The sequence below is a fragment of the Ambystoma mexicanum genome, chromosome 3q (genome assembly GCF_040938575.1).
Source record: "Ambystoma mexicanum isolate Mex_15411 chromosome 3q, UKY_AmexF1_1, whole genome shotgun sequence".
Classification (NCBI taxonomy): Eukaryota; Metazoa; Chordata; class Amphibia; order Caudata; family Ambystomatidae; genus Ambystoma; species Ambystoma mexicanum.
Window position 1 is genome coordinate 913,933,861 of NC_090926.1, and position 16,985 is coordinate 913,950,845.

Genomic DNA, 16,985 nt, shown 5'->3' on the forward strand with positions numbered 1-16,985 from the left:
CCCTTGGGAACTGTAGTTCACTCAAGGTTAGCACAAGAAAGTTAAATGGGGAGCCCCTAGGGCAACCCAGCAACAACAGGCGCTTATTTCCAATAAGTTGTTAGACATGATAACTTTAAAAAGACACTATGGAGAGTCTTAAAAATGACACCCATAAAAAGAGATCAAGATTATTTGAGTGTGGAAAAAGGTTCCCACTCACTGAGGTATTAATGAAAAATATCCCCCTAGAAAAGCAAAAAGTTCTGGAGTTGAACCAGGAAAGGAAGATTTATCAGCTCTGTGGAAATCTTACCTAACACCGTCTGATCCCATCTCTTTGTTTTAAAGGCTCTTATACCCGAGATTGACCTTTTGGTGACCCAGGCTATCAATCTCTCTTGTAGCTCTGGAGTTATTCCAATGGACAATTCTATCTCGCCTGGACGACTGCAACACATTATTGCTAGGGTCTAACAAACCATGCCTCCACAGCTATCAGGTTGTACAGAACAACGCAGTGAGTCTCGTAAAGAAAAAAACAAAAAATTACCACATCAGTGATTCCAGAAAAGAGTTAAACTGGCTTAAAATTGAAGATAGAGTCCAATTTAAAGCCTTGACTTTGGTGCACAGATGCATCCACAGGAAAAGCACCAAGGTACCTAAAAACAAAAATTCACCTGTATGCACTCAGCCGTAGCCTCACATCCTCAGATCAAGGGAAGCTCATAGAAGCCACTCACAAGCGTAAACCTGACTCAGAGAAATCCTTCCCCATCTCAGCTGCAGGCCTATAGAACAACCTACCCACAAATATAAGACTGTAAACCAACTACCTAAGCTTCCGTAAACTAGTGAAGACCCATATCTTCAACTGAATCCCCTCTCCCAAATGACCAGATATCTGTAATAGTTTGTTGAGTCCCATCTCTTCGGCTATGTAAATGTCCTCTGTGTCCATGTATCTGCGCCCGAGACGTGCGAGTTACTGGTGCAATATAAATAAATTAAAAATAAATAAACTTAAACAGGCCACTGTGAGCCCCTCTTGAAGTAGCCGTCACTGGATGCTGCTGTGTTCTGCAACTTTCGTCCTATCTCATTGCTAACTTTTCTCATGAAATTACTTGAATCTCTTATCTCACCTCTTCTATCTGCCTTTCTCAAGCACTCTGCTGTATGTGGTCCCTTCTAGCCTGGCTTCCGCCCCAGGAGGGGAAGCAAGAGTTTCCTAGTCTCTGTGCTGGATGATTTGGCCCGCTGCTTGATGGCGGGGTGTTGGTGTCCTGATTTTGCTCGATACTTTTGACACTGTGGACCCCCCCCCCCTGCTTCTCGCCTGCCTGGCCACCATTGGCCCCTCAGTCTCAGTCCTTGCCTCGTCTACCTCCTTATTGCCTGGTAGGGGCCAATCAGTTTGTTTTTTCTCTGCTCTTCACTTTTGTATGGGGTGCCCCAGGGCTCTGTCCTGTCCCCGATGTTTAACATCTACATTCAGCCGCTGATTGGCTTAACCCGCTCCCTCGGTTTCAGCTGCTACTCGTATGCTGATGATACACAGATACTGGTCCGATTGGATCTCAACAGAGGAGGGGTAATGGCTCCTCTGCAAGAGTGTCTGCTGGCTGTGGGGGGACTGGATAAGTGCCAACTGGCTGAAGCTGAATGGGGACAAGACTGAGGTTCTGGGGGTGGGTGCCTCCTCTCAATCCTGTTCTTGGTCTCTTGACTTTCTTGGCCCTCCTCAGTAGGCGACTTCCCGGTTCCAGTGGAGAACCTGGGGGTCTGTTTTACGCCAACTCTATCTATGGCTCCGCAAGTCAGTGCGGTCTGTCGAACCCGGCACTTTCTTCGAGGTTTCTCTGGAAGGTTTTGCCCTTTCTGCCCTCTCCGGCTGGTGGTCGTTGCCTCTTATTTCCAGAAGGCTGGACTACTGCATTGTTCGCTATCTGGCCCAACCAGTTGGCCTAATTCATCTGCTCCAAAATCTTGCTGCCCGGATAACCACGGACACATCGTATGGCTCCCACATCAGCCTGGTATCACACAGTCTGCATTGGCTCCCGGTGAAACAGAATTGCTTTCAAATCCCTCTGCCTCGGCCTACCATCAAGTTGGAGTGGATTTTTTCTGGGACAAATTTCAACCCCAATTTTCACATTAAGTGAATGGGTGGCCATGCTTTTTCGGTGGCTGCCAGTAAACTCTGGAAAAGTCTGCCCCTTTAACTCAGGCTGACTGAGAACCATCTGCTCTTTTGTAGTTTGTTAAAAAACCAAACTTTCTGTGCCGTATTGAGGGCTGCTTCTACTGTTCTGTGGACTTCCTTGCGCCAAGATGCCCACGGGCGAATGTGTGGGTTATAAGTAATCATAACATATATGCAGAAGAAATTATACATTCTCTAACCTAATGTGCTCCTGCTACTTCAGAGAAGGGCAAAGTGTATACTTTGAGGTCATGGCAACTCGCGCACACCAGCTCGATTCCAGAAACGTCGGCACCCATCCAAGTGTACCACCCTTATTTTAGATTTGTTGCCCCAGACACCTTACAACACAAATCACGTGACCTCTGGTGAAGGTAACAGATCCCTGCTTTCTGATCGATTGGTTGGGGGGTGGGGGGGTCTAACAGTTTTATGGTCGGTGGTCTGGGACTGACTGGCACCTTGGAATGCTGGGGTCTTGGGACGGGAGCATCTGGGCTCTATTACTTGGATCTGGGATGGGGGGGGATGTCGGAGGCTTGTGCCCTCCTTCTCGTGGGATTGCTTTTCGCAGGGAGCTCTCAACCCCCTCATGGCCTTGCAGGACACTTTCCTCCTGGGATATGAATGCTGGCAACATGAAAATGTGAAAGGTCTATGAATCTCTGCAGCTCTGGCCTTTCTCACCGGTGCCCAGGATACAACCTATTCCTGCATGCACACTTATTTCCATGTTTTTGGCCTGAGGCTGCGGTCTGCAGTGCGCTAGTAGGCCTTAATTTCAATATGGCTGCTATGATCAAACATGGCATTTAATTCCCAGTGTATTCTAAACCCAAAGCATGCGTTACCCTCTCCACACTATAGTCTGGTGACGCACCCCTCCCTGAACCCCTACCGCACACTTCCAGGCATTTGATGCATCATTCGTGGGGGGGGGCTAGGATGATTGTCCGCCCCCCCTTCTAGGGGTGTTGCTTGGTCTGGAAAAGATCTGGGGCTATGCTAATGTCGGGACTGTCCGGACTTTGGGCTAGCTAGCCTTTTGGTTGTAGCCCCTGAGCTTTTATCCGGGGCTACAACCAAAAGACCTGGCGCTATAGCCCCCTCAGCCTTCCTAACAATGCCTCTGCCCCCTTCCCAACATTGTGTGAATAGCCCAACTCATTCAAATTTCTGTCTTTTTGAGGCTTAAATCTGATAGACGTTAATCAGGGTCACAATCCACGTATGTATTGTGTACTGATTGGTGGACGGTTATCAGATATAATTGATGTATATATGGGTGGTATTGCTGAATTAACTAACATGGGCCACATAAACATATAAAAAAATTGGTGTTGAGTGGTTCGTCTATTTGTTTGAGACCAACCTTTGGGATTGATGAGGAAAGAATAACCGACACCCACGACAATACCTTACTTGAGTTTGTTTAACAAATGTTTACCACGAAGTAGGAAGGTAGCTTACCCTCTGGAACTAGTCTATGTGAGATTCGTAAAGAAGCATTGAGACATGTAGAGGGCTTTTAAGCATAATGGCAAAATTAACACAAAGGTGTAGTTCACATCGCGTTTAGATTTGTGGCAATCTCTCTCCTCCATCCTTGTGGGCATCCCCCAACATGGGGACGGTACTGGAACCTTTGGCAGTAGAAAATGTGAGCTACCCATTTCAATTTTCTAAAACGTATGGGTGAGCGACCCCAGGCCTGCAAACCGCCCGTCCGCCTCCGCCTCTCCTCTGTCTCTTTTGCTGCATGGATGGCGTCGGACCTGGCAGCTTTGCACAGAAACCTTTTGGGCGTTCCGCATGTTCCCCTTTCTTTTCTCTTTCAAATTTCTTGCCTCCCCAGTGCATGTCGGCAGCAGGATGCTTTGAGATGGACATCCTGCAATTGGTCGTTTCTGACCCCCATGCACTCTGCTTTGAGTGCCTGGAGCCTGACCACCGCTGGGATGTGTTCGCAGCTTGCAGTTCTCTCGGTCATCGTTCGTTGAAGAATCGGCTTTAACGCTGGAGGGCGATATTCTACACTTCACCTCCCGGTCATATGAAGGATTTTTGTGGCCCAGGCCTTGTGCCAAGATAAGGTAGGTCCTTTATTCTCGAAGGCATCCCAGCCACAAGACTCCTTCCCAGGGTCTCCGGCTGGAAGAGGTCCTCTGTACTCTAACACCAGTGGTAGGCCCGAGGCCAGTAAAGGCTACCAGCCTCCTTGCCAAGGATCCCAGGGGCTCTTCCAGGCCACCCACCGAGGTGCACTCCAGCTCTGCTGTCTTCTACACTGGGGTGGGAGGGGTTTTCGAGCTATGGTTCCAGGTGCAAGTCTGAGGAGTTGTCCCATAAGAGTACCAGCTCAGCGGCTGGAGGCAAAAAGCCTCCTGGAGCCCACTCCGATGTCGTTGCACAGGGGGATCAATAGACTACCTGCTGGCTGAGGGCCCTAGGCATACTGGAGCCATCTCCGAGTGCAGCACTTCTGCTTCACGGTTGGGGCTCAAACAGTCCACATTGATATCGGACCCAGCACAGTGGTGGCGCAGGCACCCAAAATGGCAGACAGGCACGTGGCTGAGCCGGCCTGATTAGCCGCCATCTTGGATTCTGACAACAGGCCTCCGGCAACTCCCTCGGCCTCAGAATGGGCAGCTCGTGGTGGTTCTAGTCCTCCTTCCGGGAAGTGGCTCCTGCCCTCAGGGTCCGAGCAGGTGATCCCTGTTAGGGAGAATTCTCATTCTATGGCTAATTTCCCTTACCTATAGAGTTCCCCCGCAGCTTTGCTGGATTTGAAGGGTTTGTTTTTTTCTCCTGCTAAGAGTGTGACTCTCTTTCCCACTCTTAGGCATATTTGCTATGTGTGTTCTAGGCTATTTTTTTTATGTTTAATGTCTATGTGGTTTATCTCACCCCCATAGGAACCATCTTTATCCACATGTGTTACACAGCACCCTCCGTGCAGTGACACATGGGTGTCGTAGCGACCCCCAAACATAGACTCCATACCCTGGGACTGACTACTGTCTCCCAGGGCATGTAAAGTCCCCATTGACTTTACTAGTCAATCTTTATGAACAAAACCAGTGCAACCCATCTTACTATGGAGGTACTGGCATGGGTTAATAGTTTTTCCCTTATGTGCATTTTCGAGAGGGTACCGTACAGTCCCTCTCTCAAAAGTTTCTGGCTGGTGGCAGCGGTTACTACCAAAAATATTCGACTGCAAATATTTCCCTATGGGATTTTCCCATTGTTCGAGGCTACCACATTTACTGACAGCCTCTAACATACCACCGGTTTATTTTTATATTAAATTTACTCCGGTAGGTTTTATTTGCCAGAACTTTTATATAAATTCTTTCTCGTGTCTTTCTAAAAACCTAACCCAGGTCGGGGATCCTTTGTTCCTCCTTTTGGCGGGCTTCTGCCAAGAAGCCCTCCTTTCGGCACCACTGAGTCTGGGGTGGATCCATTGTGTGGGAGGGGGAGTAGGACCCCTGGACAGGGTTGCCTCAGCAACCCATGTCGCACTCTGCCCTGATAGGCTGGAGGGTCTCCCGCCAGGATGGCCACTCCACTGTGTGAGTGACAGCTAGGCTGTATGAAAGGGGATCTTTTTGCATAAAAGCAGGGTCCTGAGGACTGGAAGAGCAAGACGTTGCCACTGGAACTAAGAAGCCGAAGAGGAGAGAAGCCAAAGACATCTGCACCAACTGAACCACCGGTGAAGCCCTTCTGCAGTGTCTCACCACTTTTCTCCACACGACGAGAGAAGATCTTCATCTGCAAGAGCCTTCTTCCCTCGAGCTGGTAGGGCCAACCAGTTTGACAATCGCCTTCCAGGACCTGCCTTAGTCGAATCGCCAGTGCCCTGCACTCGAAGACCGGAAAATCAGGCACCCGTCCACCCGGACCGCGATTTAAAGGAGCGTACCTTTTATTTCGTTTGGCAGCACCGCAGCTGGTTTCATCCCTGGGCAGTGCAGTAACTCGAACCTTCCTCCATGACGAGAGTCCCTCTTCCTCTGCTGGATCCCCCGAACTGCAGGAACTGCCAGGAACAACCGCCACCGCAGGAGCCTCTTCTACATTTTAAGGTACTTTGTTCCGCCAGGCCTCCCTTTACGTTTGGTAGCGCTAAAGGTGTTTTAAATCCTTTACCTACCTGTTGGGTTGGCCGCCCCTATCCTCTGACACTGTCTTTTACCTTCTGCAACCACCTTTTCGAATCGTTTAACAAAGACTTGACTGCAGCTACAAGAACATTTTGCTCCTGGGCTCTTTGCCCTGTACCACTGACTCTGGCACATGCCTATTGACTCTGGCTGAATTTGTTACAACTGCCTTCTCTAGATTGCTTCTCTCCTAGAAATGTGTTGGTGCACGTATCTCTTATAACCACCTTTTCCTTCCCCCCTTTTAAACTTGTGAGGTGCCATTTTTCTCGGTTTTCACCTCAGTATCATACATACTAAAGTATTGCCTTGCGTAACTTGTTCACAAACTTATTGGGAAGTGTTGCAAGGGTGCCTAAGAGTATATTCCTGCATAACTTGGTCTTTCACTCCCTTGTGAGAAATTGCTAGAGTGCCATTTGTGTTTGGTTGTCACTGTGCCGTTTTGCTCAGTTTTCACTCTTGCTCAAACTTGTCTACAATTTAACTAGGGAGTTGTGTATACTTTTCCTGACTGATTTTAACTTGCTTTAACAACTGTGATTAATGTGTTGAACTAGAAGTGTGTAAAATAAAAACATATATTCTTTTTAATACAAAGCTTTGGCCAGTGTTTCCTTGTGCCACTGTACTGTAGTCCTATAGTGTAAACCCTGAATACTGCTCATCTCCCTCTTGAGATAAGTCTGACTGCTTAGTCACAGCTACCAACTAAATCTTTGGGGTACAGGCTGATACCAAAGGGGATTTATTGCTCATACCTGTAGTCTTAATCTTCTGTAGTGCTCCCTAAGGGAACTGCACAGGATTCTGCCTAACAATCCCCGCAGGAGTATCTATGCCAGCCAACCATTCAGATACCCTTCCCAGGCACCTCAGCAGATTGAGCCAGACAGAAGGCCCAGCATGTCGGAGGGCTGTGCTCCTCTCTCACACAAACCAGTGGGCTACCAGGACTTTTTTCGTCTCCCTCCACCCCCAAGCGCATGCTTTTGCTTGTCCGCTCTCAGCAGATGTCTGGACTCCTTAAAGAGCTCATCAGAGGTGGATTACCAGGTGTTGCCTCCAAGGCCTCAAGTTCCTCTTGGGGGTTCCAGTACCACAGCTTGTGGCTGCTCTGGTTCAGCCCCCCCCTCTCTTCCTCCTCCAGTGCCCAGTCCACCTTCACCATCGCCTCCTTTGACGCAGACGCATGTTGCTCCGGCACAACATTCTCGGTGCGCGGAAGGGGGTGGGGAGGGTTGGGGGAGGTGTTTCATGGGGGCGGGGGGGTATTTCCTCTAGCTCTGCTGCAGCAGGACCTTCCGCCTGATACAAACATTGGGGTGGAGGGGGTCAACACACAGGAAGAGGCGCCTTCCGCATTAGTAAAAGCGTTTAATGAGTCTTCAGGGCCGAGCTGAGGTTTTGGGTTTGCCTCAACCTGAACGGGCCCACCAAGAGGTGCTAGTGGAGGTCTTGGCCTTGCGTGCCATGGGCCTCTCGGGCATTCCTTTGCAAAAATATGTTCTATCATTGGCCAGGATGGTTTGGGGGAAAAGCCTCGGGCCAATGCTCAAATCAGCAAGAAGCTGGATGGCAACTTTCGGCTCCTGGAGGGGTATCCAGTTTTCCTAGTGTCCCGTCCCCAGCCCCACTCTTCAGTCATTGCGGCTGTGTCTTTATATTTAGTCTTATTTGTCTTCCTCTGTGGCTGGGGCCAGCTCTAACTGCTTGTCTAAGGAGGGCAAGGCACTAGAGTCTGTCAGCAAGAGATGTCATTTCAGTGTTGGCCTTTACTGGGGAGGAAGGATAGCTTGGGGGAAACGTGTTTGTCTTGGAAGTAAGACAACGCAGCGCAACACTGGTTTAAATCCCAATCCCGTCCTGGGAAACTACTTGTTGGTATTTCTTTTTTCTCACATCTTTATTTCATTTGTATTCATATACAACAGTAATTATATTCGTGAGAAACACAAAAGTAACAATATACTAACTATACTTGGTATTAAGCACGTTATGAAAGAATAATAATTTTTATAATCTCCGCCAGGCTAACGCTAATGCCATCCTTGCTGCAGCGAACCAGAAATTGTGGGTGGAGATTGGAGATTTTCTTCCATGCTTACCTCTTGATTCAGGCCTCCTTCAATGCGGGCCTGGCAGAGGCGTGCGTGTTACCGCAGGATCTAATGGAGTCCACGGTCTCCCATATCGACACGGCCAGCAGGGGCTCTGTTTGGATGGGGAGATGAGGAGGACCGCCTGGATGCATGCAACATAGTTTTCCTCTGACGTGAAAATAGGATCCTCGACTTCCCTTTTGAGGGCTCTGACCTGTTTCATTTGTCAACAGATGAATTGACAAAAAAGATGTCTACCCAGACAGCAAATTCCTTGGTGATCCTAAATAAGCCGGGACAGAAATCCTTTCCACAGTCCGGGCAGGTCTGACTTCAAGCAGCACTCTTTCTGCAGCTTCAATGGGTTTTATGATTGTAGAACTCGCCAACCAGCAGGTCATCTTGTGAGCATAGCAGGAAGTGGTGCCGGACCTTGTGGGGCTTTTTTTGTGGCCCCTCCACTCCTGCCTCAGACATCAAAAAGCAATTAAATTTTGCTCAGGGACCACAATTCTGTGGGGGGGCTGACTGGCTCTCTTTGAGAGTAACTGGAAGCGTTTTTTTCACAAATCCCTGGATTCATTCAGTGGACTTCAGAGTTCAGTCTTTTCCCCTTCCCCTGTTTCAGAAAGGGTCGCCTGCGCTACCTCGGGAGATCCTGCTCCATTTTGACATGCAGGAGGTGAAATCGGCCACCCCCTCCTAAACGGGCTAGGAGTGGTATTCCAATATTTCTGCTGTGCCCAGGAACAAACAGGCAGGCCTGAGGTTAGTCCTGGACCCGTCATTTCTCAACTTGTCTTTACCCCTCGAACACTTCATGATGATCACTCCTGCTCACATAGCGGAGTCGCTGTGAAGGGAACTGGATTTGTTTCTTAGTCCTCAAAGATGTGTACCTACACGTCCACATTTTACAACCTCCCTGGAAATTCCTGCAGTTTATGATTGTTGCAACACCTCCAACACTTTCTGCAGCGTCGCTGCAACAAAGATCCTGGGTGAGATCCTCATCTAAACCTCCCCAACATAATGGAGTATGATTACCCGCACCGCCGCGTAGGCGAAAGCAGCCCTCTAAAGATGGTCGCCCCAGAAGCAAGCAACAGCTACAGCACCCCTGCGAATGGTGATGAAAGGCCGGATGGCAGAGCCGGCCGTTATCCAAGGCCGTGTATTAAGGCTTCACACACTTTCTGCAGCTTGTGTAGGCAATGCCGCTTCAATGTCTTGTGCCAATTATGCCATCCGCCGTACATTGCCACCATGCATTTCTGTTCTACCCAACACCTCCCCTCAGGCTACACGGTCTCCAACACCACCCCTCAGGCTACACGGCCTCCTCGCCCCTCTGCTGAGTCAGCTCGCCCTTCAGCATGGCCACTTAACGATGAGGAATTCCGCTCACAGCTGTGCACCTCAACACTCTCCTATGAGCCCTCTCTTGAACTGCACTAGCCCACTAAAAGGTAGTGGCTACCTCCTAACCCTACAGCAACAGCCAACAGACCATAAGTGGTTACTCGCCCTGAGTCATTCACCGAAGCTAACACAGCCAAGCGCTCCTGAGCTCAACTTACACATTGCCTGGGAGCCTCTCTCCATCTCCTATGTAGGGAAGCGCCCCCCACCCAACCTTAGCCAAATGTCCCACCCACCCTCCACTAGAAATTGCAGACTCCAATGCAGAACTGCCTCAAGGTCCATAACCTATACCCTGCCCACCTTCACCAGAAACTCTAGCTTGTAAAGTCATACCTCAACCCAGAACACAGCCCACCTTGTGAAACACCTCACCACTCACACTCACCCCACCACATCAGTCTGCCCTTCCCGGACCCCTCCGAGCTCACCACATCTGCTGACAAGACAACCCCCAAGTTACAACACACTATAGATATAGCTCACTAACCAACCTTGAAAGTAACTAACACCCAACTCTGTAAGCTAAAAGGAGCGCTCATCAATGCAAGAGTTATACTGGCCCATGCCCTGGACAGCCACAATCTCATTGAAGCCCACAGCCTAGACCTCCTAGCCATCATGGAGTCCTGACTACATCCAGCTTCAGGGCCAGTGCACTCCCTTGACATTCCCCCGGGGTACACTATCCTAAGAGCAGACAGACAGGACACTAGGGGAGGTGGGGTGACATTAATATACAGGGAAACTCTAAATATTAGAGAATGCCCCTCTAATCTAAATGGCAACTGTGACCTACTCTCCCTAAAACTCATCTCATCCCACACTAGTTGCATACTACTAAATCTAGTATACAGGCCACCTGGACCACCGAACACATTCGAAGATGACCTCATTCATCTCAATGCTCAACTTAAACGTACTTCGAAAGTAATCCTCCCAGGAGATGTGAACTTGAGCCTAAACGACCCGTCAGACCACAATGCCACCTAACTAGCTACAGCACTAAAAGCGCTAGGCTTTATGCTCTGCATAAACACCCCCACGCACGTCAAGGGCTGTATCTTAGATTGGTTGGTAGACCTTAACTGTGAAGGCAACATCACAGATGTCTCACCATATCCCTGGTCTGATCACTTCATTGTTAACTTCAACATCTCACTCCCCCGGAACAACTGACAGGCAGGCAACCCTAAGCCCCCTATGTATTGATTTTATGGTAACTTCTTGCCCAAACATGATCACGCCACTTCTATCCAACCTACACCTTGACCACCTCTTCCCCCATGGTCTGATAACCCTGTGGATCTAGCTGAACTCTAACTTAAGACACTGGAGACAGCTGTGGATATGGTTGCCCCACTGGCTCTATGCAAAGTAAAAGTGCTCTCCGACAGCACAGAAGCATCTTTGAAAAAACATCAGACTCATGAGGATCTACAAATTGGCCATTGCCATGGCCACCTCCTACAATATCAGGATTGCTAATGCAAACTCAAGCATGAAGGAGCTCTTCACCATTCTTAAGGTATTTCTCAAAATAAGCCACGTCTTGTGGTGCTGCCCAAGGCTTCTGTATCTCCCCTACACTACAATATATTTACCAAATCCCTGTTCGACTACCTGGACTCCATTGGCATCACCTACACCAACTACGCTCATGATACGCAAATTCTGCTGCCCCTCACTGGCATATACTCGGAAGACTCCCACTACCTCGACTCAATCTACGCAGTTATCCAGACTTGGATGGCTGGAAATGGCCTGTGCTTAAAAGATGAAAAGACTGAGATCCTGATCAGGCCACCTTCAGTCCTAAAAAACCTTGGCAGCCAATACGCCAACCTAAAGATTGACAACCTCATTATACCAGTATCCACATCAGTAAAGACCCGCAGAGTCTAGGTAGACTCTGCCCTCTCCCTATCTCGGCAAGTCAACGTCATTGCGACATCAGCCTACATGACAAATCTTATCAATGCTGCCAGACCATTCCTTGCCTCACCAACTGCCTTACCTTTGCGAGAGGTATCATAGGAGCGAAATTGGATTACTGTAATGCCCTTTTTGCCGGCACATACTCAAATAACATTCACAAACTACAAGTGATCGAACAATGCCATTGGAGCAGCACTCAAAATTCCCGAAAGAGAGCATATCTCTGAGGCAAGAAGAAATGCTCACTGGCTACCTGTCAAGGAAAGGATCATCTTTAAAACACGTTTGATCATTCACCAATTCCTATCCAACTTGGCAGCCCCTTACCTCTCACAAAGTTCAATCCTCCAGACCCACCTATGTCCACACACTGGCCCTGCCAAAATGTTAGCTAGCTGAAAGTGGAGGCGCCAGCTTCCCTGCTGTAGCTGCATGCCAATGGAACTCACGCGTACTGTACCTAAAAGGAACAATCTTATTGGGCCTTCAGAAAAGCCCTGAAAACCTGGCTCTTTATCTAGCACTCGTGACACTGTAACTGTTACCTCCCTGGTTGCCTCCCCTTTTTTTCAATTTTTCCCGCCGACTAAGTAAAAGTACCTGGTTGTAACAGCACCTCGATGCCCTTGGGTTTTATGCGCTTAACAAATGTAAACAAATTACAGACTGCCGCTATTGGGCCCCCCCTGTGTTCACAAAGCTTATGAGCGTGGTGGCTGGACGCATTAGCTTGGAGGGCTACCACCTATACCATTCTATGGATGCTTGGTTGGTAAGGGCCAGCTCTCCCAAGAGGGCCCTTCACTCCTGCTAGCGGATGTACTTCACCTGTGGTTTTCCTTCAACCAGCAGAAGTCCTATTTAAACCCCTCTCAGGATCTTGTGTTTCTCGGAGTCAGGTGGGGGCATGGTCGCTCAGAGGGTTTTCCGCACGGCCGACAGGCTACTGGTCCTCCGGAGAGCAGTTTGCCACTTTCTGTCCATCTCTGCTACCTCAGCATGGTGTTTCTAGGACCTGCTGCGTCTCATGGCCTCATGCGTGCTCACTGTGCACACCAATGAGACGCTCCAGTTCCATCTTGCGTCCACTTGGGAGCAGGAAACGGGGGCGCAGTTGGACGGGCTGCCCATTCCCCGGATCTTCGCTGGTGGCTCCTCAACGGTAATGTAACGGTGGGGGCCTCCTTCTCTCAGCAGGAGTCCACTCTGGTGGTGACCGTGGGCTCCTCCCTCCTGGACTGGGGATTGCCTCTGGACGGCTACTCGATTCATGGTTCGTGGTCCAGGGCCCAGGCTCTCGTTCATATCAATCTTTTGGAGATGAGGGTGGTGGGCCTGGCTCTCGGGGCTTTCCTACCAGTCATCGGGGGCAAGTTGGTTCTGGTCAGGACCGACAATTTGACAACCATGTTCTACTTGACCTGATGGTCTCCCCTTTACATGGAAGCGGTGTCCTTCTGGGTGTGGCCGTTGTCGGAGGTGATCTGGATCTCAGCGGTTCGTCTCCCGGGGGACAGCAATGCAGAATACAAGCTCTGATGCCTGGGGTACAACACCTACGAGTGGGAATTACACACCACCTCCTTGTTACCGCTCTCCCAGATGTGGGGGATGTGATATGATATAGGTTATTTATAACATGCTTAATTCCCAGAGTTTTCTAAGCGCGGACCTGGGGATCAAACCTGTGGTGCTCCGCGTCGTCTTGCTTCCAAGGCGAGCACGTTGCCCCTGAGCTATCCTCCCGAGACAAGTCTGGACTTGTTTGCATCGCCTCAGAACTCCAAATGCCCCCTCTTTGCGTGGGGGATGCATTCCAGCTTTGCTGGCACGGCTGCAGATGCTATGCCTTTCCTCCCCCTCTGTTGCTCCAGCGTGCCCTAATTTAAGGCCTCAGTGAGCTGCAGCCTTATCCTAATCACCCCCCTATGGCCACTGAGGGTGTGGTTCACAGACCTCCTCCTACTCTGGTTGCAGGGGCCCATTCATCTTCTGATTCCAAGCAGGGGCTTCCTCACCCAGCAACACGGGTGGTGGAACGCCCGGACCTGGCCGAACTGGCACTCTAGGCTTAGCTCCTTATCAGCTGAGGCTTCATCCCTTGCTGTTCTCTGAAAATAATTGGGAGATTATACAGGAGCCCATCCACTCGTGAGTAAGTGGATCAGATTCTGTCATGGGCTCAAGGAGAGGGCATTGACCCCCACGCCCCTTTCTGGCTCCCTGGGCGACATGTTGTCTTTTTCAGCACACCATGCCCACTCAGGGGTCCAGGTGGTAATGTTTATTTATAAAGCGCCCATATGAGGAAAAACAAACAGTCGTTCAGAGCACTTGAAATTCTGAGATAATAGTCTGCACAGGCAGAGTAAGTGCATATAGTAAATTTACAGTTGAGAACCAGCAAATGGGCCTGAACAGCCATTCTGCAGTTTTTACTTAGTGCATTTAGGGGTGAGGACAAGGGAGAAGAGGCAGACTATTTTCAGGCATAGTGCCTTCGGAATGTGCAAGTGCACAGGAGGTCACAGGGAAAGGGGGGGGGTCCAAGTGCACCCAGAATATTTGGACTGGAGTAAATGCAGAGAGCCACTCTCTAGGGAACATCAGGGTGGGTGGGCTGTAGGGCCCTGAAGCAAGTGCGAGAGAGGAGGATGGATACTTGCGTACCTACTTGGCAGCCATCAGGGCGTACACAAACTGTCCGGGTCAGACTTTCTCAGAGGCCAACCTGGTGGTTAAGGCCCACCTTCAGGTATTGACCAGACTCTTCCCACCTGTGCCCATACCATCAGAGATCTAAATGTGGTTCTCGCTGACTTACAGCGTGAACCATTTCAGCTTAGGGCTACAGTCGACATCAGGTTGGTTACATTCAATTTGCTTCTGCTAGTGGCTCTCACTTGTGTAGTCGGCAAGCTGCAGGTGCTGTTGTCATGTGAACTCATCACTACTTTCCACAGTAACAAGGTATTTTTCCACACTCATCTAAACATCTTGCCCAAGGTGGTCTCACCGTTTCACTTAACCCAGAAAATATTCTTGCCTGTGCTCTTCCCAAATCCACAATCGGAGGCGGAGAGGCTGTTGCACTCCCTGGATCTGCGTAGAATAGTTACCTATCATGGACGAGATCTTTCTAGAATTTGTACCCGGCCGAGAATCCTTTGATTCTCGGCCGGGATTCTAGCCGCCTTGTCCTCAGGGGGGGGCGTGGCAGCCCCTCAGCCAATGAGGAGACTTGAAGCGGGGCCATTCCCGCTCCGAGCCTCCCTGCGGCTGAGAGGCTGACTTCGCGCCCTCCCGCCCGCCGGGGACTCGGGTAAGGCTTTTTTTTTTTAAATTCCTTTTCCTCCATCCTACCCCTTACCCCCACTTACCTTCTTGTTTCTGCTTCCCCGACGAGGGAAACTTCCAGCCGTGTGGACGCTCGGCTCAGCGCCTCCACACGGCTGGAGGCTTCCCTCGTCCCTTGCCGGGGACGCACGTACGCTTTATTTTTTTTCCTTTTTTTATCCCCTCCCAATCCGACTTACCTTCTTTATGATCCTTTTTCGGGAGCGGACTTGCTGGGATCACTTGTGTTCCCAGCACGTCGCTCCCGATGGCCACCATGGAAAGGGAAAACGGACTCAGTTTTCCCTTTCCATGGCAGCCATTTTCTTGGTCGTTTCTTTTTATTTTCTTTCCCGAAACGCTGCAGCGTTTCGGGACAGAAAAAAATGCTTTTAGTGCCCCGGTCACACGCATAATGCGGCCCGGGGTACTAATAGCAATATGACCCTCGTGGCGGGGGCATTACCTGAGTCGGTAATGCCACGCCGCTCGGGTCATATCTCTATTTGTCACGTTCAGGGGTGTGGCATCCAAGGCTCCATCACCCATTGGATTGTCCAGGCCATTTCAGAAGCTTGTGGTCATGGGTAGGACTGTGCCTGCGGGGATCCATGCTCACGCGGTCTGGGCCAAGGCTACTGTGGTCGCATTTCAGAGGCACGCTTCTTGGGAAGTCATTAGTAAGGTGGCTACGTGGGCCACTCTGTCCACTTTCTGTAAACACTATTCCTTGGATACTAGTTCCAGGCAGGATGCGACAAGAAACACTAAAATGGCAGAAAAAAAAGACAGGGACCATTTTGGTAAAATGAGCACACTTAGGTGCCTTTACTGCAGCTGTGATTACAGCCCACCGTAAACGTGCACCAAATTAGTAAAAGGTATCACTGCCACCAGCCATTAAAGTTAAGCTTGTCACTGTAACAGAATTGTTACAGTTTTTATGTGAAAGGGGATACATTGTATCTCCCCAGCACTCCACATAAGGTGGGGTGTGCTGGTTTCACAGAATAAAATGTAAAAGGGATCCAAAGATGCTTTCTACCCTTGGGAACTGTAGTTCACTCAAGGTTAGCACAAGAAAGTTAAATGGGGAGCCCCTAGGGCAACCCAGCAACAACAGGCACTTATTTCCAATAAGTTGTTAGACATGATAAATTTAAAAAGACACTATGGAGAGTCTTAAAAATGACACCCATAAAAAGAGATAAAGATTAGGTGAGTGTGGAAAAAGGTTCCCACTCACTGAGGTATTAATGAAAAATATCCCCCTAGAAAAGCAAAAAGTTCTGGAGTTGAACCAGGAAAGGAAGATTTATCAGCTCTGTGGAAATCTTACCTAACACCGTCTGATCCCATCTCTTTGTTTTAAAGGCTCTTATACCCGAGATTGACCTTTTGGTGACCCAGGCTATCAATCTCTCTTGTAGCTCTGGAGTTATTCCAATGGACAATTCTATCTCGCCTGGACTACTGCAACACATTATTGCTAGGGTCTAACAAAACATGCCTCCACAGCTATCAGGTTGTACGGAACAACGCAGTGAGTATCGTAAAGAAAAAAACAAAAAATTACCACATCAGTGATGCCAGAAAAGAGTTAAACTGGCTTAAAATTGAAGATAGAGTCCAATTTAAAGCCTCGACTTTGGTGCACAGATGCATCCACAGGAAAAGCACCAAGGTACGGAAAAACAAAAATTCACCTGTATGCACCCAGCCGTAGCCTCACATCCTCAGATCAAGGGAAGCTCATAGAAGCCACTCACAAGCGTAAACCTGACTCAGAGAAATCCTTCCCCATCTCAGCTGCAGGCCTAT